General features: G+C 33.3%; 1 protein-coding gene, 15 non-coding genes and 3 pseudogenes across 65 annotated transcripts in view; all 19 read right to left on the reverse strand.

Annotated features, from left to right (window-relative positions):
- Positions 1 to 27,626, reverse strand: part of LOC105467408 (uncharacterized) — a 153,689-nt gene that overhangs the window by 66,142 nt on the left and 59,921 nt on the right. For 35 of the 50 annotated variants that reach the window (XR_011625520.1, XR_011625516.1, XR_011625506.1 and 32 more), the window contains 14 exons: positions 26,692 to 26,774; positions 24,760 to 24,821; positions 24,202 to 24,283; positions 22,971 to 23,044; positions 22,029 to 22,111; positions 21,066 to 21,150; positions 11,275 to 20,183; positions 10,835 to 10,921; positions 9,839 to 9,920; positions 7,455 to 7,599; positions 6,523 to 6,599; positions 4,440 to 5,788; positions 3,482 to 3,787; positions 1,066 to 2,988 (listed from right to left, as the gene is read on the reverse strand). The gene's annotated coding sequence lies outside the window, so the exon portion shown is untranslated. Of the gene's footprint in view, positions 1 to 1,065; positions 2,989 to 3,481; positions 3,788 to 4,439; positions 5,789 to 6,522; positions 6,600 to 7,454; positions 7,600 to 9,838; positions 9,921 to 10,834; positions 10,922 to 11,274; positions 20,184 to 21,065; positions 21,151 to 22,028; positions 22,112 to 22,549; positions 23,045 to 24,201; positions 24,284 to 24,759; positions 24,822 to 26,691; positions 26,775 to 27,626 lie in introns of all 50 variants that reach the window. The other 15 variants (XR_011625518.1, XR_011625541.1, XR_011625540.1 and 12 more) reach the window with 15 other exon arrangements.
- LOC112424231 (small nucleolar RNA SNORD113/SNORD114 family) lies at positions 377 to 451 on the reverse strand. Its single transcript, XR_003014951.1, has one exon. It is a non-coding gene; the product is annotated as a small nucleolar RNA SNORD113/SNORD114 family (small nucleolar RNA).
- Positions 1,590 to 1,659, reverse strand: LOC112424241 (small nucleolar RNA SNORD113/SNORD114 family). Its single transcript, XR_003014961.2, has one exon. It is a non-coding gene; the product is annotated as a small nucleolar RNA SNORD113/SNORD114 family (small nucleolar RNA).
- Positions 2,508 to 2,580, reverse strand: LOC112424226 (small nucleolar RNA SNORD113/SNORD114 family). The gene has a single exon (XR_003014946.1). It is a non-coding gene; the product is annotated as a small nucleolar RNA SNORD113/SNORD114 family (small nucleolar RNA).
- LOC112424240 (small nucleolar RNA SNORD113/SNORD114 family) lies at positions 3,072 to 3,146 on the reverse strand. The gene has a single exon (XR_003014960.1). It is a non-coding gene; the product is annotated as a small nucleolar RNA SNORD113/SNORD114 family (small nucleolar RNA).
- Positions 5,321 to 5,394, reverse strand: LOC112424233 (small nucleolar RNA SNORD113/SNORD114 family). Its single transcript, XR_003014953.1, has one exon. It is a non-coding gene; the product is annotated as a small nucleolar RNA SNORD113/SNORD114 family (small nucleolar RNA).
- On the reverse strand, positions 6,225 to 6,299 carry LOC112424234 (small nucleolar RNA SNORD113/SNORD114 family). Its single transcript, XR_003014954.1, has one exon. It is a non-coding gene; the product is annotated as a small nucleolar RNA SNORD113/SNORD114 family (small nucleolar RNA).
- Positions 7,058 to 7,132, reverse strand: LOC112424247 (small nucleolar RNA SNORD113/SNORD114 family). The gene has a single exon (XR_003014966.2). It is a non-coding gene; the product is annotated as a small nucleolar RNA SNORD113/SNORD114 family (small nucleolar RNA).
- Positions 8,115 to 8,186, reverse strand: LOC112424237 (small nucleolar RNA SNORD113/SNORD114 family). The gene has a single exon (XR_003014957.1). It is a non-coding gene; the product is annotated as a small nucleolar RNA SNORD113/SNORD114 family (small nucleolar RNA).
- On the reverse strand, positions 9,148 to 9,219 carry LOC112424220 (small nucleolar RNA SNORD113/SNORD114 family). Its single transcript, XR_003014940.1, has one exon. It is a non-coding gene; the product is annotated as a small nucleolar RNA SNORD113/SNORD114 family (small nucleolar RNA).
- Positions 10,403 to 10,497, reverse strand: LOC112424256 (small nucleolar RNA SNORD113/SNORD114 family; annotated as a pseudogene).
- Positions 12,139 to 12,215, reverse strand: LOC112424250 (small nucleolar RNA SNORD113/SNORD114 family; annotated as a pseudogene).
- LOC112424248 (small nucleolar RNA SNORD113/SNORD114 family) lies at positions 18,152 to 18,225 on the reverse strand. The gene has a single exon (XR_003014967.1). It is a non-coding gene; the product is annotated as a small nucleolar RNA SNORD113/SNORD114 family (small nucleolar RNA).
- LOC112424198 (small nucleolar RNA SNORD113/SNORD114 family) lies at positions 19,735 to 19,829 on the reverse strand (annotated as a pseudogene).
- LOC112424235 (small nucleolar RNA SNORD113/SNORD114 family) lies at positions 20,634 to 20,703 on the reverse strand. Its single transcript, XR_003014955.1, has one exon. It is a non-coding gene; the product is annotated as a small nucleolar RNA SNORD113/SNORD114 family (small nucleolar RNA).
- On the reverse strand, positions 21,624 to 21,698 carry LOC112424242 (small nucleolar RNA SNORD113/SNORD114 family). Its single transcript, XR_003014962.1, has one exon. It is a non-coding gene; the product is annotated as a small nucleolar RNA SNORD113/SNORD114 family (small nucleolar RNA).
- On the reverse strand, positions 22,558 to 22,632 carry LOC112424222 (small nucleolar RNA SNORD113/SNORD114 family). The gene has a single exon (XR_003014942.1). It is a non-coding gene; the product is annotated as a small nucleolar RNA SNORD113/SNORD114 family (small nucleolar RNA).
- Positions 23,493 to 23,567, reverse strand: LOC112424195 (small nucleolar RNA SNORD113/SNORD114 family). Its single transcript, XR_003014921.1, has one exon. It is a non-coding gene; the product is annotated as a small nucleolar RNA SNORD113/SNORD114 family (small nucleolar RNA).
- Positions 23,894 to 23,965, reverse strand: LOC112424223 (small nucleolar RNA SNORD113/SNORD114 family). Its single transcript, XR_003014943.1, has one exon. It is a non-coding gene; the product is annotated as a small nucleolar RNA SNORD113/SNORD114 family (small nucleolar RNA).

The following is a 27,626-nucleotide window of genomic DNA, read 5'->3' on the forward strand; positions in this document are numbered from 1 at the left end:
TATTTATTTATCTTATGCAAAGGAATACTTCCATCACGGGACTAACCCAGAACAATAAAATCAACTCTTATCAATTTCTATATGATTCTTACCACAAGTGGTAATATCTTTTATCCATTTATTTGCAAATGAATGTCAGTGCTTTAAATTTTGATTAATAACATTTCTTGCCTCCACACATATGTTCATATTGGACAATGCTTGACCCTCTTGTTCGTTATACATTAATTTATATTAGTTTAATGAATCTATCATTGATCCATTGATAATAATAAATATCAATCTATGGAATCAATACATGGATATTATCTATATATTCCTGACATTTCTCTGTAACTCAATTTCAACAGACAGAACAGACTAATTATGTGTTGTGTTGGACCTCAGAGTTTCAGACACATGTAATTCATCGTCCATAACTCCAATGCCACCATTTGTCATCATTGGTCCATGATTGGGTCTCCTCTCCTTCATGTGTTCCTACATTTTTATCAATTAAATGATCATATTAATGACATTAATAAAAACAAATACATGGTTCATGCAAAGCCAACAACAAGGACTTTGAATATCTATAACATCTACAGAGTCACTTTCAACATAGACTAGATCTCTTTCATTTATTGACCTCAATGTTGCACATGATAAATTAAACAACATACTGTTTCAGGTCATACTCATCACAGAGCTGTGGTTAACTGTGTATTAATTTAATACTTTTTAATTTTTTGATTGACAGATAAAATTGTATGTATTTATCATGCACAACATGATGTTCTGAAGTATATATACATTATGGAATAACTTAGATATGGAATCTATCTAACTGACATATGTATTACATCTCATAGTTATCATTTTGTGGTGAGAATACTTAACAGCTACTCTCTAGCATTTTTCAAGAATATGACGTATAACATTAACTACAATCACCATGTTGTATAATATTTCTCTTGAGCGTATCTCTCCTCTCTAACTGAATAATTTAATACATTTTATAATAATGCCAAGAATATCCTCAAACAAATTGTTGAAACCAAGATAAGAACTTTGACTATAATTCACCTTGGTCTCTTTCCAAACACAGAGGCAACACAACAATCTTGATCCCAACAGAATGGTTGAAACAGCTTGCTGCATCCATTCTGAAGAGTAGAAAGCACAGAAAAACATTGAGATGTTCTCTCCATTAATCCACGTTGTTTACCATTTGTTAGCACTGCCTTTTAGGCTTTTACTAATTTATGCTAATATTTATATATTTTTCACATAATAAACTTCAAAACTTGCAACTGACAGCAAGAACTGTGTCATCCTTAGTTCAAGACATAATATCCTTGATCAACTTATTACTCATTCCATTTCTATTAATATTCATTTTCCTTACTCTGAAGTTTAGTAATAAACAATGCTTCACCCTCTTCATCTCTATTAATTTATACATTTGTTTATTTATTCTGTCCTTGATTCATTTACAATAATATTTTTAAAATTCATGAACAAAAATATCAACAACAACATCCTCATAGATTCTGACATCTGTGCATAAGATCCCTTCGAAATGGGGAATGGATTAGATGCCATTTGTGTTGGACCTCAGAGTTCCAGATACATGGTATTCATTATGCATGACTCACACCAGTTGTCATCATTGGTCCAGGATCTCTTTGATTTCACACTAATACAAATTTATCCATTGATTAATTCATTAATAATAAATACACATCAGTCAGAAAACACAAGAATAGTATTCATAAAGATTCCTAACATTCATCTATAGATTCATTTCCACAGACTAAATCTCTTCATACTATCTTCCATGGTAATGATCTTCTTTGGTCCATATATTGACCAATCACTATAATACGTCTATCAATCTGATAGTAAAATTGGCATGTTTGGGCCTCTTTGGTTATATTTAACACATTTTAATAACATAGGAAATATCTTTTTTAAAAAGCTACACCAACAAAGACAGGAACATTGACTATTACTCATATTGGCCTTCATACTCCAAAACGAGATGCAACCAACATGCTGGTGAGCAGGGATGAGAGATTGAATCACCTCTAAAGCATCTATTCTGAGGAGTACAGAGCAAAACAGATGATTAAAAAATGAGAAAATCCTCCATTGATCCTTGCTTATCATCTTCCATTTAGTCATTAATTCAGGCAATCATTACTTGGAGTATATTTATTTCCTTTTCTCTTAAAATGAACAATTTTGAACTTGCCACTGACCCAGAACAAAAACATTACCTAATTAATACTGTCCATATCATCCTTTGCCAAAATAAACCATTATACACCATTTACTTCTCTTTGGATTTTGGTGTTTTCTACACATATTAACAAAATTCCTTGCCTCACTACAAATTTTTATAATTAGACGTTTCCCCCATTTTACCTTGATTCACTTATATATTTGTTTACTGATTCTTTCATTGACCCAGTCATAATAATAACATAAGAAAGAATGAACAAAAAGACCCAATTTCTTTTGTGAAGGACCTCAGAGTTCCAGACACATAATTCATCATGTATGACTCATACACCACCAGTGGTCATCATCGATCCAGGATTGGGCCTCCTTTTCTCCATTCATTTCTATGTTGTCTGTTGACTTAATCATTAGTTCACTAACAATAAATCAAAACCCTATGATTCACAAAACCCCAAGAACAGCCTTGATATTCTTAATCTGTACATATTATCATCTCATCTCCAGGTATCTCCTGCTTTAATTATCCTCAGCTTTTCACACATGTATTAATCAATATAATGCTTCATATGTGTCATTTGTAACAGCGGGCCTTATGTGACTATATTTGATACTTTTTAGTAATGCAGTGAATACCTTAAACCACCTAAACCACACCAAGAACTTTGACTATTACTCACATTGATCTCTAAGCTCTAACACAGAGATGCAACCATAAGGCTGGTGGCCACGGAAGAATGCATAAATCACCTCGAGATTATCACTCTGAGGAGTACAAAAAAAAAGAAGATTTTTTTTTTAATTAGATATTCCTCCACTGATCCTTGCTTATTGAGGTGTTTTGTATGTTGGACCTCAGAGTTCTACACACGTATTATTCATCACCCAACACTCATACGCCGGCAATTGTCATCATTGGTCCAGGAAGGCCCACTTTCTCTTCATTCTTTACAACATTGTTTATTGATTAATTCATAAATTCACCGATAATATTTTTTAAAGCTGATGATTCACAAACCTCCAACAAAAGCATACCTATTTGTTAGGTATCCATCATTATTCACAAATCAGTATTTAAATTTTATTATTTATCCTCAGTTTTTCATATATGCATTAATCAGTATAATGATTCATGTTAATCCCAAATCATGATGTTTACATTAGGCCTTTTGTGATTATATTTCACACTTTTTAAAATATAGTGAACATCCTTAAACAAACCACCCAAGCCATGACAAAAATTTTGACTCTTACTCACATTGGTCTCCAAGCTCTTAATAGAGATTCAATCATACAGTCATAACCATGGAAGAATTCTTAAATCAGCTCAGATGGGTCCAGTGTGAGAAATACAGGACAGAACAGATGATTTTAAAACGAAGAAGGAGAACAGACATCTGGGACGTTCTCTCCACTGATCCTTGCTTTTCACCTTCAGTCAGTCATTTCAGTAATCACACATTTCGAGTATTTTTTTCTCTTAAGAGAATGAACAAATTCAAAATCGCCATCTGTCCAGAACATGAAAAGTGTCTGTAACTTATACCATCTACACCATTCTGAGCTAAGGAGGTAAAAGTCATGTAAAATTATTTCAAATTAGAGTTCAGTGTTTTCATAATATATTAGTAGTGTTTCTTTGCTCACTACATATTTTTAATTTGAACAATACTTCATTAATTTACTTATTGATTGGTTATTTCATTGATCCAATTATAATACTAGAATGAAAATATATGAACCCAAAGATCAAGCGCAAGATCCTTGGATATTCTCAACATGGGCCTAGAGGATGCCTTATATCAAGAATATAGACTATATGTCTTTTGTGTTGGACATCAAAGTCCAGACATGTCTAACTCATTGTATATGGCTCACACCATCATTGGTCTCAATTTTCATATATTTCTACTTTTGTTTTGAATAAATCATTAATCAATTTATAAGAGTAAAGTAAGAACATGATTCACAAAAACCTATGAACATGATGCCAGACATACCAAGCGTCTGTCTACAGAATCCTTTCCACATTAGACAATGTCACTTTCATTCATTCACCTCTATGTGGCACATTATTGATTAATAAACATACTGTTCTATATTGTGTTAACCATTGGGCCATGGTTAACTTTATAATAATTTAAAATTTTTAATAATACTATGAATACCTTTAGTCAAGTACCCAAAGGAAGACCAAAATTTTGGCTATTACTCACGTTAGTTTCTTTCCAAACACAACAGCAATACAGCTTTCCATCAAGCAGAATGCTTAAGCCCACTTGATGCATTCATTCTGATCCATCTTCATACAAAGCAGAGAAGATGATAAAAGATTGAGAATTTCTCTCCACTGACTGATATATTCCACTATTCGTTTGTGCTATCTTTTTGGTTTTTAAAAATTTATGGGGCCAGGCACAGTGGCTCACGCCTATAATCCCAGCACTCTGGGAGGCTGAGGTGGGTGGATCATCTGAGGTCAGGAGCTCAAGATCAGCCTGGCCAACATGGTGAAACCCCATCTGTACTAAAAATACAAAAATTAGCCAGGCATGGTGGCAGGCGCCTGTAATCCCAGCTACCTGGGAATCTGAGACAGGGGAATCACTTGAACCTAGCAGGCTGAGGGTGCAGCGAGCCAAAATTGTGCCACTGCAGACCAACCTGGGTGACAAGAGCCAAACTCTGTCTCAAAGTAATAATAATAATAATAATAATAATAATTTATAGAAATATTTGCTTATTTTTCTCTCAATAAAATGAACTTCAAATGTGTAACTGACTGAGAGTAATAACTATTATTCATCACAGTTGATGTCATCTTTAGTCCAAGACATAATAAATTCCATCCATATATTATCCATTCTAACTTACACCAATAATCCATTTTCTTTATTACATATTTTAGCAATAAACAACGCTTCACTCTCTTCATTTCTATTCGTTTATACATTCATTTATTTATCCTGCCCTTGATTCTTTTAAAATAGTATTTTTTAAATACTAACACAAAAATCCCGAAAAAGATCCTTGCATATCCTGATACCTGTCCATTGGATCCCTTCACAAAGGATGAATGGACTAGATCCCATTTGTGTTGGACCTCAGAGTTCTAGAAACATGGTATTCATGTGCATAACTCATACGCCACCAGTGGTCATCATTGGTCCAGATCAGCCCTCTTTCTCTATTCCCATCTAAATTTATTTACTGATTAATATATTAACAAAGAAATACACAGAAATCTGAAAAGAAAAATAAGAATTAGATTCTGAATATCCCTAACATCCATCTATATAATCCTTTCCACAGAGACCAAATTTCTTTCATTAACTGAGCTGCATTACTCAGTATAATGCTTCATATCAAGCATGGACAGACTTCCCTTATTTGATTATATTTAAAACTCTAAAATAATGCAGCAAATACCATTCTAAAAGCTGCTGGATTTGGCATAACAACATTAATTACTACTCACATTGGTCTGTATGCTCCTAACACACAGAGGCAACCACAGAGATCATGACCATAGAAGAGTGCTTGAATCAACTCAAGTGCTTTCATTCTGAGGATCACAGAGCAGAGCAGATGATTTTAAAAGGTTGTAACATTCTTTCCACTGGTCCTTCAATTCCTCTTTTCAGGTATTCAGTCATACATAATTAGTAATTTGTAATAATGTTTATTTTTCTCCTATGTAGGCTAACAATGTCAATCTTGCCACTGACCCAGAAAATGAACACAGATATTTACCTATTACTGTCTACATCATACTTAGCCAAAGATTTAACAATCATGTACCATTTATTTCTCTTTGAAGTTCAGAGTTTCCAGTATATATTAATATTATTTCTTGCCACATCATCTATTTTTATAATTGGACAATGCTTCACACGAGTCATCTTTATTTAGTTATATATTTGTTCATTGATTCTTTTATTGATCCAATTATAATAACAGAGTGAAAATACATGAGCGGAAAAAACTGGCTTTCTTTTGTGTTGGACCTCAGAGTTCCAGACATGTATTATTCATCATCCAAGACTCATACGCCGGTATTTATCATCATTGGTCCAGGAAGGGCCCACTTTCTCTTCATTCAGTTAGACATTATTCGTTGATTAATTCAGTAATTCATGTGTAATAATTATAAAAATTTATGGTTCCCATAATTCAAGTCTATAATTGACATTCATTATATATATATACATATTATCTGACTTTTTAAAATTTTCAGTGACACAGTAAATATCCTTAAACAAACCACCCAAACAACACAAGATCGTGGCTATTACTCACACTGGAATCTTTCATAGCACGACAGCAACACAAGTCTTGATCAGGGCTAAATTCATAATCAGCTCAGTGCATCCATTCTGAAGAGTGCAAAGCAGAGAAGACAATCAAAATATTGAGACATTCTTTCCATCAATCCATACACTTCACCATTCATTTACATTGTCACTTTGGCTTTTATTAATTAACGGTAATAGTTATTAATAAAATAGACTTCAAGGCTGCAACTAATTGAAAGTAATAACTATAACCTATCACAATCTATGTTATTTTTGGTCCAAGACATAATATCTTTCATCCATGCCTATATTATCCATTCCAGTTTAAATTAAAATACATTTTTCTTAGTACATATTTTAGTAATAAACAATGCTTCACCTCATCTTCTTCATTTACACACTGATTTATTCATCCTGCCTTTGATTCTTTTACAATGATATTTTTTAAATTCATGAGCACAAAGATCATGAAGAAGATCCTTGTATATCCTGTATCCTGACATCTGTTTATAAGGGGGAATGGACAAGATCCCATTGTATTGGACCTCAGAGTTCCCAACACATGATATTCACTGTGCATGACTCACACACCACCAGTCGCCATCACTGGTCCAGGATCAGCCCTCTTTCTCTATTACCATCTTAATTTGTTTGTTGACTAATTCACTAACAAGGAAATACACATAAGTCTTCAAAAAGAGAATAAGATTCCTGAATATTCCTAGCATTCATTCATATAATCATTTCCACAAAGACCATATTTCTTTCATTAACTGAGCTCAATGTTTCACATATGCATTAATTAACCTAAAGTTTTTAATCTAATTTTAATTATTGCATATTTCACCTTCTTTTATTGTGTTTAATACTTTTTAATAATAAAGCAAATAACATTTTTAAATGGTCAAAACAAGAAGGAGCTTGACTATTACTCACATTGGTCTTCATGCTCCTAACATAGATGCAGTTGTAGAGCTTGTAACCATGGAATCGGCTGGCAAACATCCATCCTGAGGCCACAATGCAGAGCACATCACAAACAGATTAAACAGTCCTCCTTGATCTGTGTTTATCATCTTCCCTTTAGGAAGATATTTGAGAAATCATTATCTGAAGGATACTTATTTCATTTTCTCTTAAGAAAATGAACACCTTGTGCAACTTTCCTTGACCCTGAGGTTGACCATTATCTATAAATACCATCTGTATCATCCTTAGTCAAAGAAGTTACAGTGGTGTAACATTTATTTCTCTTGGGACTTCAGTGCTTTAATATAATATTTTAATATATTATTATATTTAATGTATATTAAATATTGCATTTATTATGCATTAATATTAGATATTTATTTAATATATTAAAGCTTTAATATAATGCTTTAATATAAAAATAATAGTACATCTAGCCTCACCATTTATTTTATAATTGGACAATACTTCATCCCCTTCATATATGTACATGTATATGTATAAATTAGTTCATTGATCCAATTATAATAATACAATGAAGTGAACAAATCCAAAGACCAAAAGCAAACACATTGCATATTCATAGGATCATCTGAATCAAAAGGAATGGGCCAGATTTCTTTTGTGATGGACCTCAGAGTTCCAGATATGTATTCATCATATATAACTCATACACTACCAGTAGTCATCACTGACTCAGGGTCAATCTTTTTTTGCTATTCATTTCTACCTTGTCTATTGATTAAGTCATTCATTCACTAATAATACTTTCAAGGCCCATGATTCACAAAACTCAGTAACACTCTTGATACTCCACATCAGTATACAGAATCACTCAAACACTGGTGTGTTTCATTAACTATCCTGTTTTATGTATATGCATCATCAATATAATACTTCATGTCACTCCTGTGTCACTGGAATAACATTGGCCATCTTTGACTGTATTTCACGTTTTTAAATAATACGTTGATTACTCTTAAACAAACCACCCAAACCAAGGTAAGGACTTTGACTATTATTCGCATTGGTCTGCACGCTGCTTCCTAAGCATGGTGCAAACAGAGTACATGACCTTGGAGGCATCCTCAAATTAGAACAAGGACATCCATTCTGATGAGTACAGAGAAGATGATAACAAATTTGAGACATTGTCACCATTGATTCTTGCTTTTCACCTATAATTAGTCATTTATGCAATCCTTATTTGGATTTCATATTAATTTCATTGTCTGTTAAGAAAATTTCATTTCATTAATCGTAGTAATTTCATTTTCTGTTAAGAAAATTAACAAATTCGATCTTGCTACTGGCCAAGAATTTGAACACTGTCTATAATTATACTGGCTATATCATCATTGGCCAAAGAGGTGACAGGCATGTCCCATTTCTTTCTCTTTGGACTCCATGTTTTCAATACATATGAAATGTTTCTTGCCTCACTACAGATTTTAATAATTGGGCAATGATTAACATTATTCATCTTTTTATGTAATATATGGAAATTATATATATATATATAGGTTCTCACATTGAGCAACTATAAAAATACAATGAAAATAAGTAAAAACAAAGACCAAAAACAAATAAATTCTGTATCTCTGACATCTATATACATAGGATCATTTCAAACTACAGAAGGAGCTCAGTTTCTTTTGTGATGGACCTCAGAGTTCCAGACACGTATTCATCATGTAAGACTCATACGCCACCAGCAGTCATCATCGATCCAGTACTGATCATCTCCTTTTCCACTCATTTCTATCTTGTCTACTGACTGACTTGTTAACTCACTAATAAGTCCCTATGATTAAAAAAAAAACAAACAAGAATAACCTGGATATTCCATATATGTATGTAGAATCATTCTAACATTGATATAATTGTCCTCAGTTTTTCATCTATGCATTATCAATATACTACTTTACATAACTCTCATATCTATCTTTGGGATAACATTGGCCATCTTTGTATCATAAACTTTTTTTTTTTTTTTTTTTGAAACGGAGTCTCACTCTGTTGCCCAGGCTGGAGTGCAATAATGCAATCTCAGCTCACTGCAACCTCCTCCTCCCAGGTTCAAGTGATTCTCCTCCCTCAGCCTCCTGAGTAGCTGGAATTACCGGCCACCATACCCAGCTGATTTTTGTATTTTTAGTAGAGGCGGGGTTTCACCATGTTGGCCAAGCTGATCTCAAACTCCTGACCTCAGGTGATTCACCCGCCTCGGCCTCCCAAAGTGCTTGGATTACAGGTGTGAGTCACCACACTCAGCCTATTACAAACTTTTTTATAATACCTGACATACTCTTCAACAAACCACCAAGACAAGAACTTTGATCATTAATCACCTGGGTCCGCATGCTCCTTCCTAAGCATGGTGCAAACAGAGGACCATGGAAGAATTCTTAAAACAGTACAATTAGGTTCATTCTGAGGAGTACAGAGCAGAGAAGATGAAACATTATCACCAAGATGAGACATCACAAATTTGAGACATTATCACCATTGATCTTTGCCTTTCACCTCTCATTTAGTTGGTCATTTAGGCAGTAATTATCTGGGTATATTTATTTCATTTTCTCTTAAGAAAATGAACAATTTTGAACTTGCCACTAATCAAAAAATTGAACATTGTCTATAATTATACTATCTATGTCATCATTGGCCAAAGAGGTGACAGGCATGTGCCATTTATTTCTCTTTGGACTTCACTGTTTTCAATACATATTAATAATATATCCTGCCATACCTGAACAATGCTTCATCTACCTTATCTTTATTTATATATTTGTTTATTGATTCTCACATTGATCCAATTATAAAAATAGAATGAAATTATCACAAAGAAAAACATTTCTGAAACATTTATGTAGCATAATTTGAAAGAGAGTATGGGCCATGTATCTTCCCCAACAGACCTCAGAGTTTCAAACACGTATTCACTATATAAGACTCATATGCCACATAAGATTCATACGCCACTAGTGGTCATCACATCATTGATCCAGGACTTGTTCTCTTTTTCTCCACTCACTTCCACATTATCCATTGATTAGTTAATTCATTCATTAATAATTTTAAAGCCCTATATTCACAAAACTCAAGGAGACCCTTGATATTTCTAGTCCGTATATAAAGTCATCTTACATCAACGTATCTCCTTTATTAATTATCTTCAGTTTTTCATATATCCATTAATTTATATAGGGCTTTATATCAATTTTGTCACTGTACAACAATTGGTCTTCTCTGATCATATTTCACTCTTTTCAATAATACAGTGAGTGAATAATACCCTTAAGCAAACAACCCACACCAAAATGCAAACTTTGATTATTACTCACATTGGTCTCCATGCTCCTAATGCCCCGTGGCAACCATAGGGCTTGTGACCATGGAAGCATGCTTAAATCAGTTTAAGAGCATCCATTCTAGGATTACAAAGCAGAACATGTGATAAAAAAAATTAAGACCTTATCTGCATTTATCCCTCCTTTCCAAATTTCATTTACTTATTTATTAATTTTTCATTATATATTTGTATTCTTTCTCTCTGTCTCAAGAACAGGAACAATGTCAAACTTGCAACCAACCCAGAAAATAAAACTTGATTGATACAGAAAGACTCAATGTTTTATATACATCAAAGAACATAATATACATCAATCCCAACTTCATTACTGGGGTGCATTTGGCCCTGTTTGATTATATTTCAAATGCCATTATAAAATGAATACCCTGAGATAAACCACGCAAACCGAGACAAAATGTGATTGTTACTCACATTGGTCTCCATGCTCCTACTGCAGACAGCTTCCACCTTTAGGAATACAAAGGAGAACCAGTGATTTAAAAATTGAGACATTCTCTCCATTGACAATGGCTTTCAAACTTTCATTTATTTAGTCACATAAATATTTACTAATTGATGTTATTATTTGTCTTTTCTAAAAATAGGACAGGATGGTACTTGCCATTGATGCAGAACAATAACATTAACTGTTACTTCTCACTGTCTACACCAGTGGTCCCCAAGATTTTGGGCACCCAGGATGGGTTTTGTAGAAGACAAACTTCCCATGGACCAGGCCAGGGAGGGGTTGTTTCCAGATGAAACTGTTCTACCTCAGATCATAGGAATTAGATTCTCATAAGTAGCATGTGACCTAGATCCCTGGCACGCACCGTTCACAACAGGTTCTGCTCCTACGAGAATCTAATTTATGCCACTACTGATCTGACAAGAGATTGAGCTCAGGTGGTAATGCTTGCTCGCCCGCCACTCACCTCCTGCTGTGTGGCCTGGTTCCTAACACGCCAGGCACTGGTACTGGTCTGCAGCCCTGAGGTCAGGGACCCGTGGTCTATATGATACTGTACCAAAGAGGTGACACTTATTTACTTATGGACCTTAGGACTTTCAAATTATATTAATAGTATTTCAGTCCTCACCTCATATTTCATAATTGGACAATGTTTCACCGTCTTCATCTTCACGCAGTTGTATAAACTTTGTCATTAATTGTTTTGTAACAATACAATCAAAATTCATAAACTACAAAAGCCCAAGAACATCACCTTCGTGCATAACTAATCATTCTACAGGACTACATCCATCAAAAATAACAGACTAGATCTCTGTCTAGGTACTAACCTCAGAGTTTCAGGCAAGTATTTATTCATCATCTGTGACTAAATATGCCACCAGCCATCACCACTGGTTCAGGATTTGACATCTTTTTCCTCATCCATTTCTATATTTGTTGATTTATTAGTTCTTCAATAAAATAATTACAATAATATAAATGTGTATGAATCACAAATTCCATAGAACAATATTCTTAAATATCCATAACAATTGTCTACAGAGTAAATTCACTCAGTATCTATAACCTTCATTAATTAATTTGTGTTGTACATATCCATTAATGAACATACATTTCACATCAATGCCATAGTACACCATAATCAACTTCTTTGACTAACCTTAACATGTTTTGTAAATAGTACAGTGAGTATTTTTAAACAAACCACTCATAATAAGAGAAGTGCTTTGACTCTTACGTTGGTTTCTATGCTCCTAACACAGAGTTCATGACGACAGGAGAATGTGCTAGGAGCTTTCATTCTGAGAAATATAAGCAATGCAAATAATAGAAAGCTGAGATATTCTTTCCACTGATACATGCCTTCCCCATTTCATTTCCTCAATCATTTAGATATTTATTATTTTATGGCATAATTTATCTTTTTCCCTCTGCAGTAAGTAACCACTTAAACTTGTCACAGACTCAAAGCAAGCACCCTGACTACTATACATCACTACCTTGCCTACTTAACCTTATCCCAAAATGTAACCCCTTTCATGCATTAAGGGGTTACATTTTGGGGTAAAGATATCATTATTTAATGAACTCCAGTGGTTCTACGTATATTAACAATAATTCTTGCCTCACTCCATATTTTCGTAGTTAGATACACTTCATTCTATTCATTGTTATACATTGACATTATTTGTTTATTCTTTCACTTATTGAATAACAACAAAATCAAAATCCATGAAGCACCAAGGACTGAGAACCTGATTCCTGAATATCACTGAAATCTATCTGTAGGCATTCCTACAGATGTAAACACTTAAATCCCTCTTTGTAGTGGACCACTGTAGGTCACAGATACTTTGATCATAAAACACATTTCAGAATGTATTCCACTCGCATTATCGGTCCTTCCTTGGCCTTTTCTCACATAATGTGTATATTCTTTCTATATATAACATGAATCAACCACCAGAACTAAAACACTGACAAGTGCTTCTAGTTCCTGTGTGTCCCTTCTTCATAACTTGCATTTTTATCACTTGAGGAATGCTTAGGGAAACCTAGTGTAGAATTCTAAACAGTTAGAACAATTTGTGATAGGGACTTGATCTTTTTTAGAAACCATCCTAAACAACACTAAATCAAATTAATCCTAAATTTTGGTTCTTCGTCGTTAGTATAGGCTTGTTCTTGTTTGATTTTATTCATGTATATAATCATTTACTCATTTTAAATATGTACAATGAACACCCATGAAAACCCACTCAACAGACAAAGACTGTGCCAATTCCATTGATTTCTAATCTCCTAAAATGTAGCAGTATCCTAGAAAGCCTGGTCTTTTCAGAATGCTTAAATCACCTAAGGTGCATCCATTTTGTACAATATAACAATGATATTACATAAATTAGACATTTTCTCCATTGAGCCATGTTGTTCCCCTTTCATTTACTTAGACTTTTAAATATTAATTGGGCGGGGCGCAGTGGCTCATGCCTGTAATTCCAGCATTTTGGGAGGCCGAGGTGGGCAGATCACTTGAGGTCAGGAGTTCAAGACCAACCTGACCAACATGGTGAAACCCTGTCTATACTAAAAACACAAAACTTAGCCAGACATAGTGGCACATGCCTGTAATCACAGCTACTCGGGAGGCGGAGGCATGAGAATTGCTCGAACCTGGGAGGCGGAGGTTGCAGTGAGCTGAGATCATGTCACTGTACTCCGGCCTGGGAAACAAACAGAGTGAAACTCCATCTCAAATATAAATAAATAAATAAATAAATAAATATTAATTGCTTAATTAATTAATTACCTTCTCTTTCTCAATAAAATAAACAAACTGGAAATTACCACTGACATAGAGCAAAGACTCTATGTATGAAATGTATTTCATACATTTTTCTCAGTGATTCTGAAAATACTTCTCAGGAGGCAGCGTCAGCATGACTTGGGAAACTATTGGAACCTATAGAAAGCAAGTTATTAGAAATTTGGATTCTCAGAACCCACACCAAACTTACTGAATCAGAAATCCTGGGAATGTAACTGGCCTTCTGTGTTTTCACAAAACCTCCAGGTCACTTCAATGCTCACATTTGAGAACCACTACTCTATATTACCCTACCCTAGACAGGTGACACCCTTGATGTACTGGTTTCTTAATGCATTGCAGTGTTTCAGAATTATAGAACCAAAAATTCCTGTCTGGTAACATTTTTTGTAATTAATCGAGCTTTATCCTCTTCATCTTTAATATTTATATGTGTGTCTGTATGTTTTGCTGATTCTTTCATTTATTTCCTTCAAATAATGCAATAAATTCCCAGGATCTACCAAAACCCCATAATTAGATACTTGAAAATTACTGAAATCTACTATAGACTTATTTTCACAGATGTAATGCCCAAGTGTTCAATCTATGACCCAGTGTCCCCCTCATAGAAAACTTGTTTATACAGGCAGACACCCTGGAGGCTCTTGTCTGTGTCCAGTTTATTCCTACCAAGACAAGCACGCTCTAGGAGAGACCCAATCTGGAAATAAGTTAGGTCTGGGTGTGTTGGTCAGGTGAGACACAGAAGAAACAACTTAACAAATCACATGAAATAACAGGAGCAGTGTGCTACTCACAAGTCCCAGAGAACAGACGGCAGCATGCCTGGCAGGGCCAGTGGTCAGGGAGGACATTCATTAAAGATACTTCAAACTTCTTAATAACACAGTGAGGAAGCAAACCACTTGAACCATAGCAAGAACTTTAACAGCTAATTACATTTTTTTTTTTTGGTTTTTTGTTTGTTTGTTTGTTTGTTTTTGAGATGGAGTTTCACTCTTGTTGCCCAGACTGGAGTGCAATGGCACAATCTCAGCTCACCGCAACCTCCGCCTCTCAGGTCCAAGAGGTTCTCCTGCCTCAGCCTCCTGAGTAGCTGGGATTACAGGCATGTGCCACCACTTCCAGCTAATTTTATAATTTTAGTAGAGATGGGGTTTCTCCATGTTGGTCAGGCTGGTCTTGAACTCCCAGCCTCAGGTGATCCACCCACCTGATCCTCCCAAAGTGCTAGGATTACAGGCATGAGCCACCACGCCTGGCCACATTGGTCTTTACTCTCCTGACAAAGTTAATAAAGACAATCACAATCATGATGTCCTTTCTGTGGAATATAGGATAGGTGTGAAAACCATGAGACAATCACTCCACTGACCTCATGCCATCCTCGTTTCATTTTCTAAGACATTGACATATGGATTAGCTAATATAATAATTACTTTCTTACTTTTAATTAAGCAAAAAACCTAGACTATCACTAATCAAATTCAAGAACCTTGACTATTATGTACATATTCCTAAATCATCCTTCAGATACTCTGTTTATTTTTTAATAAATACTAGTTTTCAGAATTACATTAACAAATTTTTTCCATCATAATCTATTTGGACAATTAGTCCAGTTCTGTCCTTTTCCTCTTTATTCATTTATTTATGTGTTTATTGATGTTACCATTGATGCATTATAATCAACCCAACAAAACCCCAGAAATCAGTTCTTGGATTATTACTGAAATATGTCTGCAGACAAATTCCTGTAGATTTAACATACCAAATCTCCTTTTTAAATAAATTGCAGGGGTGCAGAAATGAATTTAATCATAAAACTGATCAATCAATCTATTCATATCACTGATTGGTGCTTGGCCTTTTCTTCATTTAATATGTACATACTTTTAAGATGGAACAATGAACAACCATCAATTCACCACCGCATTCACATCTAAAACCCTGATAATGACTTACGAAAACACAACTGCCTAAATTGTAAGCCTTGGATCTAACCCATAGATTATTATCCATCAAGGAATGTTGCATAAACAGGAGTAAAACCTAAAACAGAATAATACATAGCCATGAAAAGAGAATGGAAAACACTGATCTCTTTTTAAATTGTGCTCCATTGTACTAAAATGGATTAAGTTATAATCCCTGCTTCAAAACACATCCTCATAAGTAGTCCATGCTTAGCTTCCTCTCATTTCCTTACCTATGTTTTGATTTATGTATTTATATAATGTTTTCAATTTACTAAAAGAGAAAATAAAAACAATTATAAACTAAAAAGCTCCAGAAATAAAGACAATGAGTATTCACATATGTGTATATGCAGGTTACTGACTTGGGTCACAAGCTTTGTCTATTTTTACTAATGGATCATAACATTTGAGACATGTCATAATAATTCTTCTTCCAGTAAATACACTCAAAATGAGACCACACTTAGACATATTTATCTACATTAATTTACATGATGTTTTTGCATACTGATCCACTGATAATAAAATTAGTATGTGTTAACAATCCACCAAAGCCCCTAAACAAGTTTCTTGAATAGTCTTACTATCTGTCAGTGGGTTCATTTCCAAGAGAGGTAATAAACAATGTAATAGACTAGGTCTTTTTTTGTAATGAACTATAAAAATGTTGTGAAATATAATAATTATATACATTTGTCCAGATTTGATTTCAGTTATGTCATTGGTCCATGCTTGAACCTTTTTTTTAAATTATATATTCTATGAAGATGTAACAATAAACCAGAAGAATAATCCACTATGGGTCTAATCCATAGACCCTACTATGATAATGATAAGTATTTACTTCACACATGCTCTTCCTCAGGGGGTTAACAGACTAGGCTATCTAGCAATATAGGAATGTTTGTGTAAACTATGAAAAATGCTAAAATGGAATATCAAAAATGTCCCATTTTTAGTTTATCCATAAAATGACTAAAATGACATCAATCTTTATCTTTTCAAAATTGTCCACAGTTGTACTGAATTAGATTAATTATAATCCTTAGTTTATAACAGATTCTCACCTTTTGTCTCCTTTGATTTTATTTAGGTATGTGGCCATTTATCTACCTTTTATAGTACTATGAATATCAATGAACAGGCAAACTACCCAATCAAAAACAAGAATGTCAACTATGACTTATGTAAGAACGCACTCCTTGTCCGCTGTGGAACAGTCAATACCACCGTCGCTACAGGATGATCAATCACCCATGAACATCAACCCTGAGAAGTACAAAGTAAATGTTAAAGGTATGAAACAACAAGATTCAGGCTGTGTCTGAATAAATATGAAATGATAAGGGTTAGGTTCATCTCAAACATTGGTTCGTGACACTCCCTATGCTTAAATTAGATTCACTCTCCTTTTATTTATTGAATTATTTCAGTTATTAATTTTACATCAAATAGTGAACATTCTTGAATCCATCACCTGCATTAAGAAAAACATCTGACTATGGGACATATTGGCCTCAGTGCCTCCACTCACACATATAATCGTCTTGGTATTCTCTGCAAGTTAGCTTCGACTTACAGAATCAGCTACTTCTGATTCCTGGCTTTATAACACATTCTCATGAGTGGTCAGTTCTTGACCTTTTTATCTATTAACTCATTCATTATTAGTATAAATGAGTTTATAATTCAGGAACAAATGAATTAATTTTTCCAACCATCTATTCTTTTTCAAGAAAATGAGTAATATTTTCATTTTCAGAAATCTAGAAGAGAAATGCCTAGCCGATCTTAATAAAAGTAGTAAAATCCAAAATTTTGTTTCTAAATCAGAGCAACTTTATAGGAGACATACTTAGTCTATACTTGGTTCCATTTTCTTCATGTATTCATACATTTCTTTGGTTATTTGCACACTAACCAACTTATGAAGATATAATCAATAGCTATGAAACACAATCAGATCTTTGCTATTTCTTATATATATACATCAGTTACATCATAGGGAGCAAACTAGTTTTCATGTTGGACCTCAAAGTTCCAGACACAGGTATTTATTGTTCATGATTCATACATCACCAAACTTCATCTTTGGTCCAGACTTGGAGCTCTTTTTCTTCATTCATGTCTTCATTTATTGATAGATGAATTCATCAACTCACTAATAAAAATAAGTAAATACCAAAGAGTCAGAAGAACTCAAGAGCAAGATTCTTGAATATCTAATATCTGTCTACAAATTATTTCCCATAGACACTAGATATATTTTATTAATTTAACACAGTGTTTCACATACAGATTAATCAACATAATACATTACACCAATTCCATTCTTAAGATATTAACTGATTATATGTCAAAGTGTATAATAACACAGTGATAGCTCTTAAAAAAACACTCAAACCAAGACAAGAATATTGACTCATACTCACATTGGTCTCCAGGAACCTACACAGAGGCAACCATATGTCTTTTGACTATGAGAGAATTCTTAAATCAGCGCCAGTGCATCCCGTCTAAGAAGTACAAAGCAAAGCAGCTGATTTTCAAAACTAATACCTCTTTGTCAATTTTGCTTTCCATATTTTATTCCAAACCGTAGTTTAGTTATTTATTAACTTTTCATAACATATATGTTCATTCTGAACAAAACAAACAACCTCAAATGGACTGATTCAAGCAATAAAATTGACTCCTACTTCCCAGCATCTATATGATCACTAATCAAAAAGAGGTAACACCCTTGGGTCCATTTCGTTCTGAGATGGAGTTTTGCTCTTGTTGCCCAGGCTGGAGTGCAATGGTGCAATCTTGGCTCACTGCAACCTCCACCTCCTGAGTTCAAGTGATTCTCCTGCCTCAGCCTCCCGAGTAGCTGGCATTACAGGCGTGCACCACCACGTCCAGCTAATTTTTTGGATTTTTAGTAAAGACAGGATTTCACCACATTGGGAGCTAGTGTTTCATTTTATGTTGATAGTATATCTTGAATCATCACATGGTTGAAGTCCATCACACCATCTTCATATTTGTCAAATTATATATTTAATACTTTTATCATGGATCAATTTTAAATAATAATAGTATGTAAATCCATGAATCCAAAATAAAAGAAGTAGATTCTTACATATTCTTAACATCAATCTATCATTTCAAACATTGATCGTCATTTGCAAATGACTCTGGGAAATAGATCAGATTTTGTTTTCTGCAAACCTTTAGGTTCCAGACACATATTATTCATCACCCACGACTTCTAAACCATCAATCATTGGTTCAGGTTTACATGTCTTTTTCCTCATACTACTTTATATTTGCTTATTGATTAATTCTCAATTCATCAAACATAATAAAATAATTATCTGTGAATCAAAAAATCTCAAAGAGATTCTTATATCCCTAACATCTATCTATGGAATCACATCATTCATGTCATAGATGATGAATATATGTCTGGAACTCTGAGGTCCAAGAAGTTAACCTCTACTTGTATTTTTATCTGTTTATATTTGTTTAATGGTTCTATCAGTCATATATTAGTAATAATAAACCTAAATCTATGACCCCAAGATAAGAAAATGATCTTTGTATGTTTCTGACATTGTCTACAGGATCATTTCCAACAGAAGCAAAAACCTAGATTATTTTCTTCTCATATTCATCATCCATGACTTTTATGCCACCAGTTGTCAACATTGATCCATAGCTGGGTCTCTCTTTCATCATTCATTTCTAAATATTTATTGAATAAATCATTTGTTCTTTGATAATAAAATGAATACACGATTTCAAAAACCCAAGAACAAGATATTTGAAGAATCCTTACATTTGTCTACAGAATCATTTCCCACAGAGACTATATCTCTTTGATTAATTAACCTCAATGTTGCACATTGTCATTGAACCAGTTAACTTTTTATTATATTAAATAATTTTTAATAACACCAGGAATACTATTAAACAACCTAAACCAAGACAGGAACCATTACTCACATTGGCCTAACACAGAGCAACATAGCCTTGATCACAGAGAAATGATCAGCTCACTGCATCCATTCTGAAAACCGCAAAGCAGAGTAGATGATTAAAAAATTGAATATTCTTTCCATCAATCTATATTTTTCACCATTCATTTACATAGTCATTCGAGTATTTATTTTTTCTTAATACAACAAATGTGAAACTTGCAACTAACTCAGAGCACTAACCATTACTTATTGCTGTCTACATGATCCTTAGTCAAAGATGTATTACACTTGGTCCATTAATTATCCATCCATTTCAATTTATATTAGTATTATTGTTCTTTACTATACATCTCAACATTAAATAATACTCCACCTTCGTCTGTATTAATTTATACATGTTTATTTTTCATTGCTATTTTAATAATATAATATTTTTATAATTCATAAACATAAAGAAAAAGAACAAGGTTCTTGTATTTCCCTGACATCTGTCTACAGGAGTTTTTCAGACAGAGGGACTAGGCTAGATACTGCTTGTGATGGACCTCAGAGTTCCAGATATGTATTCATTGTGTGACTCATAGGCCACCAGTGGTCATCATCAGTCCAGCCAGAATTGGCCCTGTTTCTCTCCTTTTATTTATAAGTAGTTTCCTAATGATTCATTAATTCACTAACAATAACATAAATACCTCTGGATCACCAACTTTTAAGGATAAGATCCTTAAGTATCCCTAATATCTGTCTATATAATCATTTGCTTCAATTAGTATATTAATACTTCCTTCATTAGTCATGTTCATTAACATAACATCTGTTAATCTACACAATATTTCATGTCAAGTCCATATGTATCCTTGGGACATGGCTGGCCTTCCTTCATTACATTAATATATAATACTTTTAAAATATTACACTGAATATCCTAAACAAATAAGCAAAAGCAAAAAATAATTTTACTATTAACTCACATTGGCTCATGTGCACCTCTACAGAGCGACAGACATGGGGCTCCAGATCAAGGCCAGATGTTCTGCCAGCCCAGATGTGTCCATTCTGGGAAGTGCAAAGCAGAGAAGATGACGGGATTGAAATATTTTTCATGGATTCATTCATTCGACCCTTCTCTTAGTCATTCAGGTATCTATTAATTGTGGTAATACTTATCAATTTTCTTTTTAAAAAATGAACAATAACACACTTGTTCTGATGCAAAATAAGAAACTTGACTATACTGCCTTTGTCATCCTTAGTCAAAAAACAACACTTGAATTGTTTGTTTTTTTAATGGTATTCAGATTTTCAATAGGTTTTAATGATTTCTGTTGTCTCATCATTTACATTGAGTGGACATGCTTCACATTCCCCGTCTTTACTTTTTTATATGTGAACATTGATTATTACATCAATGAATTTATTTTAAAGAAGAATCAAAATTCATAAAAACAATCAAGAAGATGGTCCTTTTGTATTTCCAAAACCTAACTACAGGATCACTTCAAAAGCAATAGACTATATTTCCTCCTCTATTGAACCTCAGAGTTCTAGACACACATTATTCAGCATCCTTGACTTCTACGTCACCAGTTTTCATCATTGGCTCAGGCTTAGAACTCTTTAGCTTAATTCTCATCTACATGTATTTATGCATTAAATCACTAATATTAATTTTATAACCCATGTAAATATAATATCCAAAGAGTAAGAGCATAGAATATTCTAGAACTTTCTATACAATCTGTCAGTTTGATATATCTTACATGAATTATCCTCATTGTGTCATAAATGAGCTAGTAAATATACTGTTTCAACTAACTTCATATTTATTATTGGCTGAGGTTGGCCTTTTGGATGATTTTTTACACTTTCATGATATTATGAATACCCTTTAAAAAGTCTCCTAGAGAAAGACATGAAATTTAACTATTACTCACACTAATCTCTATGCTCCTAACCAACAGTAGCAACCATGAATCTCATGACCATGAATGCTTAGGTCAGCTCAAGTGCATCCATTCTGCAGAATACAAAGAGCAGGTAGTTAAAAAAAAAATTCAAAACATCTCCATTGATCCTTTCCACATTTCCGTTATTCAGTTATTTTGATATTGATTATTTTTTCAGAATGGAAATGTTTTCTCTCATAACAAAAGGAAAAATATCAAATGAGACTGAATCAGAAAATGAAACTGACTCTTCTTATTAGAGTCTAGATGAACCTTAGCCAAAGAGGTGACATTCATGATCCATTTCCTTAAAGGGCATCAGTGTTTAAAATTTTTAATGATAATATTTCTTACATCATCATGTGTATTCATAATTGAACAATGATTCACTCTCTATTTACTAATTCTTGTTTAATTGTTCTATCATTTATCTATCAATGATAAATCTAAATCTATTAATCCAAAGTAAGAATATGATCTTTCCACATTTCTGATATCTATCCAATTACGTTTTCTGTTGGACCTCAGAGTTTCAGACACACAGTATTCATCGTCCATGACTCAAACGCCATCAGTAGTCATCATTGGTCCATGTTTGGGTCCCTTTTCTTCATTCGTTTCTACATTTGTTTGAATAAATCATTAATTCATTAATAATAACTAAATAAACATGTGATTTACAAAGCCCAAGACAAGATCCTTGAAAATCCCTAATATTAGTCTATGGAATCATTTCCCACACAGACTATATGTCTTTCATTAATTGACCTCTATGTACATTAACAGTTAATCAAAATAATATTTTGTATCATATCTATAACTGGGTCATTTAGCTATTTAAGTATGTTTAACACTTTTTAAATTTAGTTTAACACTAACACCCTGAAACAAATGGCACAGAGCAAAGTAAGAACTTTGACTGTTACTCACATTGGCCTCTTTCCTAAGAAGGACATTTAATCTTGATCACAGAAGAATGCTTAAGTCAGCTCAGTGCATCCATTCTGAAGAGTGCAAGGCAAAGAAGATGAAAATATTGAGACATCCTCTCTATTGGTCCATATTTTCCACTGTTCATTTACACAGTTATTTATGTATTTATTAATTTTTCTCTTAATACAACAAATGTTAAACTTGCAACTGATTCAGAGCAATAACTATTACTTATCACTGACTATAGGATCTTTAGTGAAAGATGTAATATGCTGATCTACTTATTATCGATTTCAATTTATATTAGTACTATTTGTTCTTATACATTTTAACATCAAACAGTAATTTATGTCTCATCTTTATTTATACATGTTTATTGACTCTACCATTGCTACTTTAATTAAAATATTTTTTAGAATTAATAAACATAAAGACAAGAATAGGCCATAGTGTTCTCCTGATATCTGTCTATAGGAGCATCTAAACAGAGGGGATGGAATGGACTAGATTCCTTTTGGTTTGCACCTCAGAGTTTCAGACATCTATTATTCATCACGCAAGATGCATACGCTGGCAGTTGTTACTATTGGTCCAGGAAGGACCACTTTCTCCTCATTCGTATATGCCATCCTCCAGCAAGCAGTAATACCTTTGACTCACTCATTCTTAATAGAAAGAAGACATCAGTGTTTTTAATATAAATGGATAGTATTTCTTGTTTCACCATATATTTCCGTAATTGGACAATGTCTCACTCTTTTTGTCTTTATGCAGTTAAAATATATTTGCTTCTCGATTCATTGATCCAATTATAAAAATAGAGGGAAAATGCATGAACAAGAAGAACAAGAACAACATCCTCAAATATTCCTAATGTCTCTCCTTAGGATCAGAAGGTGAAGACTAGATTTTTTATTATATTGGACCTCAGACTTCCAGACCTGTATTCATCGTCCATGACTCATACGCCACCAGTCATCATCATTGGTCCAAGATTGACTCCATCTTTCTTCATGTCTATCTACATTTGTTTTTTGATTAATTAATCAATTCATTAACAGTGCTGTAATAATAAAATAAACAGCTATGAAGAGGGAAATCTTAAAAATAAATTTATACTTAAGTAGTGAATAATAAAAATGCTTGACCTTATTTGATTATATTCTAGACTTCTTAAGAATACAGAGAATACCCTTAAAACAAAGCAAGAATTTTGACTACTACTCACAAGAGTCTTCCTGTGACACATAGAGGTAACCATACAGTTCATGGTCATAGCACAGTGCTTAAATCAGATGGGGCTGTTCATTCTGAGGAGTAGAAAGCAGACCAGATGATAAACATCGATAACTTGTCCTCATTCACTTTTGTATTACCCTTTCATTTTCACAATAGTTTAGGTATTTATTAATCTGTGATCATATTTGTATATTTTTCTTTTAATAAAATTAACCTTGAACTTGAACTCATCCAGAACAATAATATTGACTATTTCTTATATGCAGTGTCTTAAGACCCTTAGACAAAGAAATATCATGTTTGGTACATATATTTCTTGAGACTTCAGTGTTTTCCATTTATATTAGTAGTTTTTCTTGCCTAATCAAATTCATTCATAGTTGAGCAATGCTTCGGTCTCCTTTTTTACTTGTTTATATGCATGTTTATTGGTTCTGTCATTGATCCCTTTATAATAATAAAATCAAAATTTACTAACAAAATCCTTGATATTAGACTTAAGAACTTAAGACAATTACTAACAGCAGCCTATATCCTCCCTACTCACATGGGTAGCCATCAAAACCTTCATCAGTGGAAAATGATTGGATCAGCCATCATGCCTCCATTCTGTGAAATACAAACCAGATGTTAGAAAGAATGAAATCACTGTGATTTTTCTTTCTGTTTATGGATGTCGTGTGTTACTGGATTAATTGAAACTCTTGATAGGTAACAGAGTTTTATCACTAGCTTATGATTGGCCTATTACTAGCTCAAAATTAAGTTTTAATAAACTAATAAGTACAATAAACCTCATTCCTAAATACAAGAAAAAGAACTATATAATGAATAGTTGTCTCTATGCCTCTCTGAAATAGATAACAATAATTTAGGTTTACTTTTAAATGAACTGCATTTAAATGAAATTAATCTAAATGATTGTTTCATGGCACAGTTTCATCAATGGTCTACAGTATCCCTTGTTTAGGTATACATCAGTTTGTATACATCTGTATCTATGTATTTGTGTCTGTACTTCCTTATGGATTAATTAATCATCATTCACATTTCTAAAGAAAGTTAGCAGGTTAAGAAAACCAACAACTAAGAACTAAAATATAATGTTTGCCTCTGTCTACATGTAAAATACCCTAAGTGGACAGAGCCTTGAAATTCTTTCTATATCTGAACAACAGTTAAATAAAAAGGAACCCAGGCTTCTTAACAGTCAATGTTTGGCCCTGTAGTTAAGTTACCGGGTTAATCTTTTACTTATTTATTTAACAGCTTTTTTCTTTTAAATAAAATGAAAAACTATGAATTCACTCTATAACCTGAGCAAGAAAATTGACTATTACAAAAATTGCCTATATTCTCCTCATCCAAAGGGATAACATGCTTCATCAAGCCCTAGTGAAATTCAGTGTTTCAGAAATATTTTTTGAAATAGCTAATTCACGCTGGGCTTAATACCTAGGTGATGGGTTGATAGGCGCAGCAAACCACCATGGCACACATTTACCTAGGTAACAAACCTGCACATCCTGCACATGTACCCCAGAACTTAAAATAAAATTAAAATGTAAAAAAGAAACCAAAAATTATTGTTTCATTCTATATGCCCATACTAGATTCTTTTCTTCTTTCATTCTACATTAGGGCATTAATTCAATCATCATACACTTATAATAATATAATCAATATCCATCAAAACCTTAAAACTTAAACACCATGAGTACTGCCACATTGTCTGTGGGCTCATTTTCCACAAGATGAATAGACTGTCCCTCTTGGAAATGGACATTACTACTGCATATTTGAACTAATCTTAATCCTTGGTTCAACCCAACAAAAACTCACCATTGGTCCATATTTAGTATTCTTCATCATCATGCATTTACACATTATCTCATGTTTCATTGGTTTACTAACAGCGTAATCAATTCCTATGAATCCCAAAAACCCAGTAACAAGAAATCAGACAACCATGACATCTCTTCATAAGTCATTTCTCACAGAGGAAGGAAGATAGATCCCTTTGTGTGATAGATTCAGTTTTTCAGATTAGCAGATTAATGACCATATCTGCTTCCTATTAATCCCATACTCTTAATTGGTCAAGGCTTGATCATCTTTCATTGACCTTGTCCCTATTTTAAGGATGTGACGATAAAGAACTATGAACCTACCATTTTACCCCACACTGACAATATCCTCCATCTTGGAATGTGACTAAGCTGTCTTTACAGAGGGAAGTTAAAATCAACTGTGACTCAAATAAAATTGAATTAATTTTTACATTAATTAACTCAAAAATAAACTATTAAAATGAATATGACAGTCTTGCTTTCTTCTCCTTAACTGACCACAGATGTGCTGAATAATTCACATATAAACTTTATTCATTTTATTTGTGTATGTAGTCATTTATTCCTTTCCAGTAAGAGTTAACTCTCTTAACAACCACTAAAGCAAAAGCAATCACTTTGTTACTTACATAGGTTTCTACACTCATTACTCAAACAGACAACAACCATGATCTTCCTCGCTGGAGAATAATTGAATCATTGCGCATCCATTCTGTGGAGTACAAGGTGAATATAAAAGTAGGTAGATGAGAGAGAGAGAAAAATGGATCAGCCTAGATTTAGATTTTTTTAAATTCAGTTCAGGTCGACAATTATTGATTAGAAATAAACCCTGGTACTTGTCATATGTTTAAAAGATGAATAACATACCCATTGATTCATTGATTAATTGACTTAGGTATGAAATTTAACTACTATAAGTAACACCAGGCAAAAGAATAATAACTGTGACTTTTAAACATGTCTGTCTGTTTATCTGCCTTCTACCCAATCAGGAAAGAGTTAAATCTCCTTGGTACATGAATCTTGCTAGAAAGAATTAAATTAATTTGAATCCTGAATTCAAATATATTCTGAACAACTGTGCATGCATGCATACATACATATGAAGTTAAATAGTTACACATGGAGTCATTTGTCTATTCCGTGTCTTAAGGAAATTGCACCAACAAGACTGAAAGGGAAATACTATCCAAATATATAAATACATTCACCATTACAAAAACGCAAGAGCCTACCTCAATTTTGTTTATGGAAATAACGACAATACTGGAGAGCCATTGTACGGAACTGGATTAATTACTCTTTTTGTTCCATAATACCTGACCCTCACTGGTCCATGATTTGGCCTTATTTTAAATAACTGGTTGGGACATTAATTTGTTCCTTTTTGCATTTATAATAAAATCATTATATCTGTGACTTCACAGAAACTGGACAATATCAATGCCTGTCCAAATGCTCATTAGACAGAAAATTCAGATCAGTTTCCTTGTTTTCATAAATTAAACTGAGGAACCGAATTTAAATAGCGAAGATTGTTAGAATTCATTATAACTGATCA

Source organism: Macaca nemestrina, chromosome 7 (genome assembly GCF_043159975.1).
Source record: "Macaca nemestrina isolate mMacNem1 chromosome 7, mMacNem.hap1, whole genome shotgun sequence".
Taxonomy (NCBI): domain Eukaryota; kingdom Metazoa; phylum Chordata; class Mammalia; order Primates; family Cercopithecidae; genus Macaca; species Macaca nemestrina.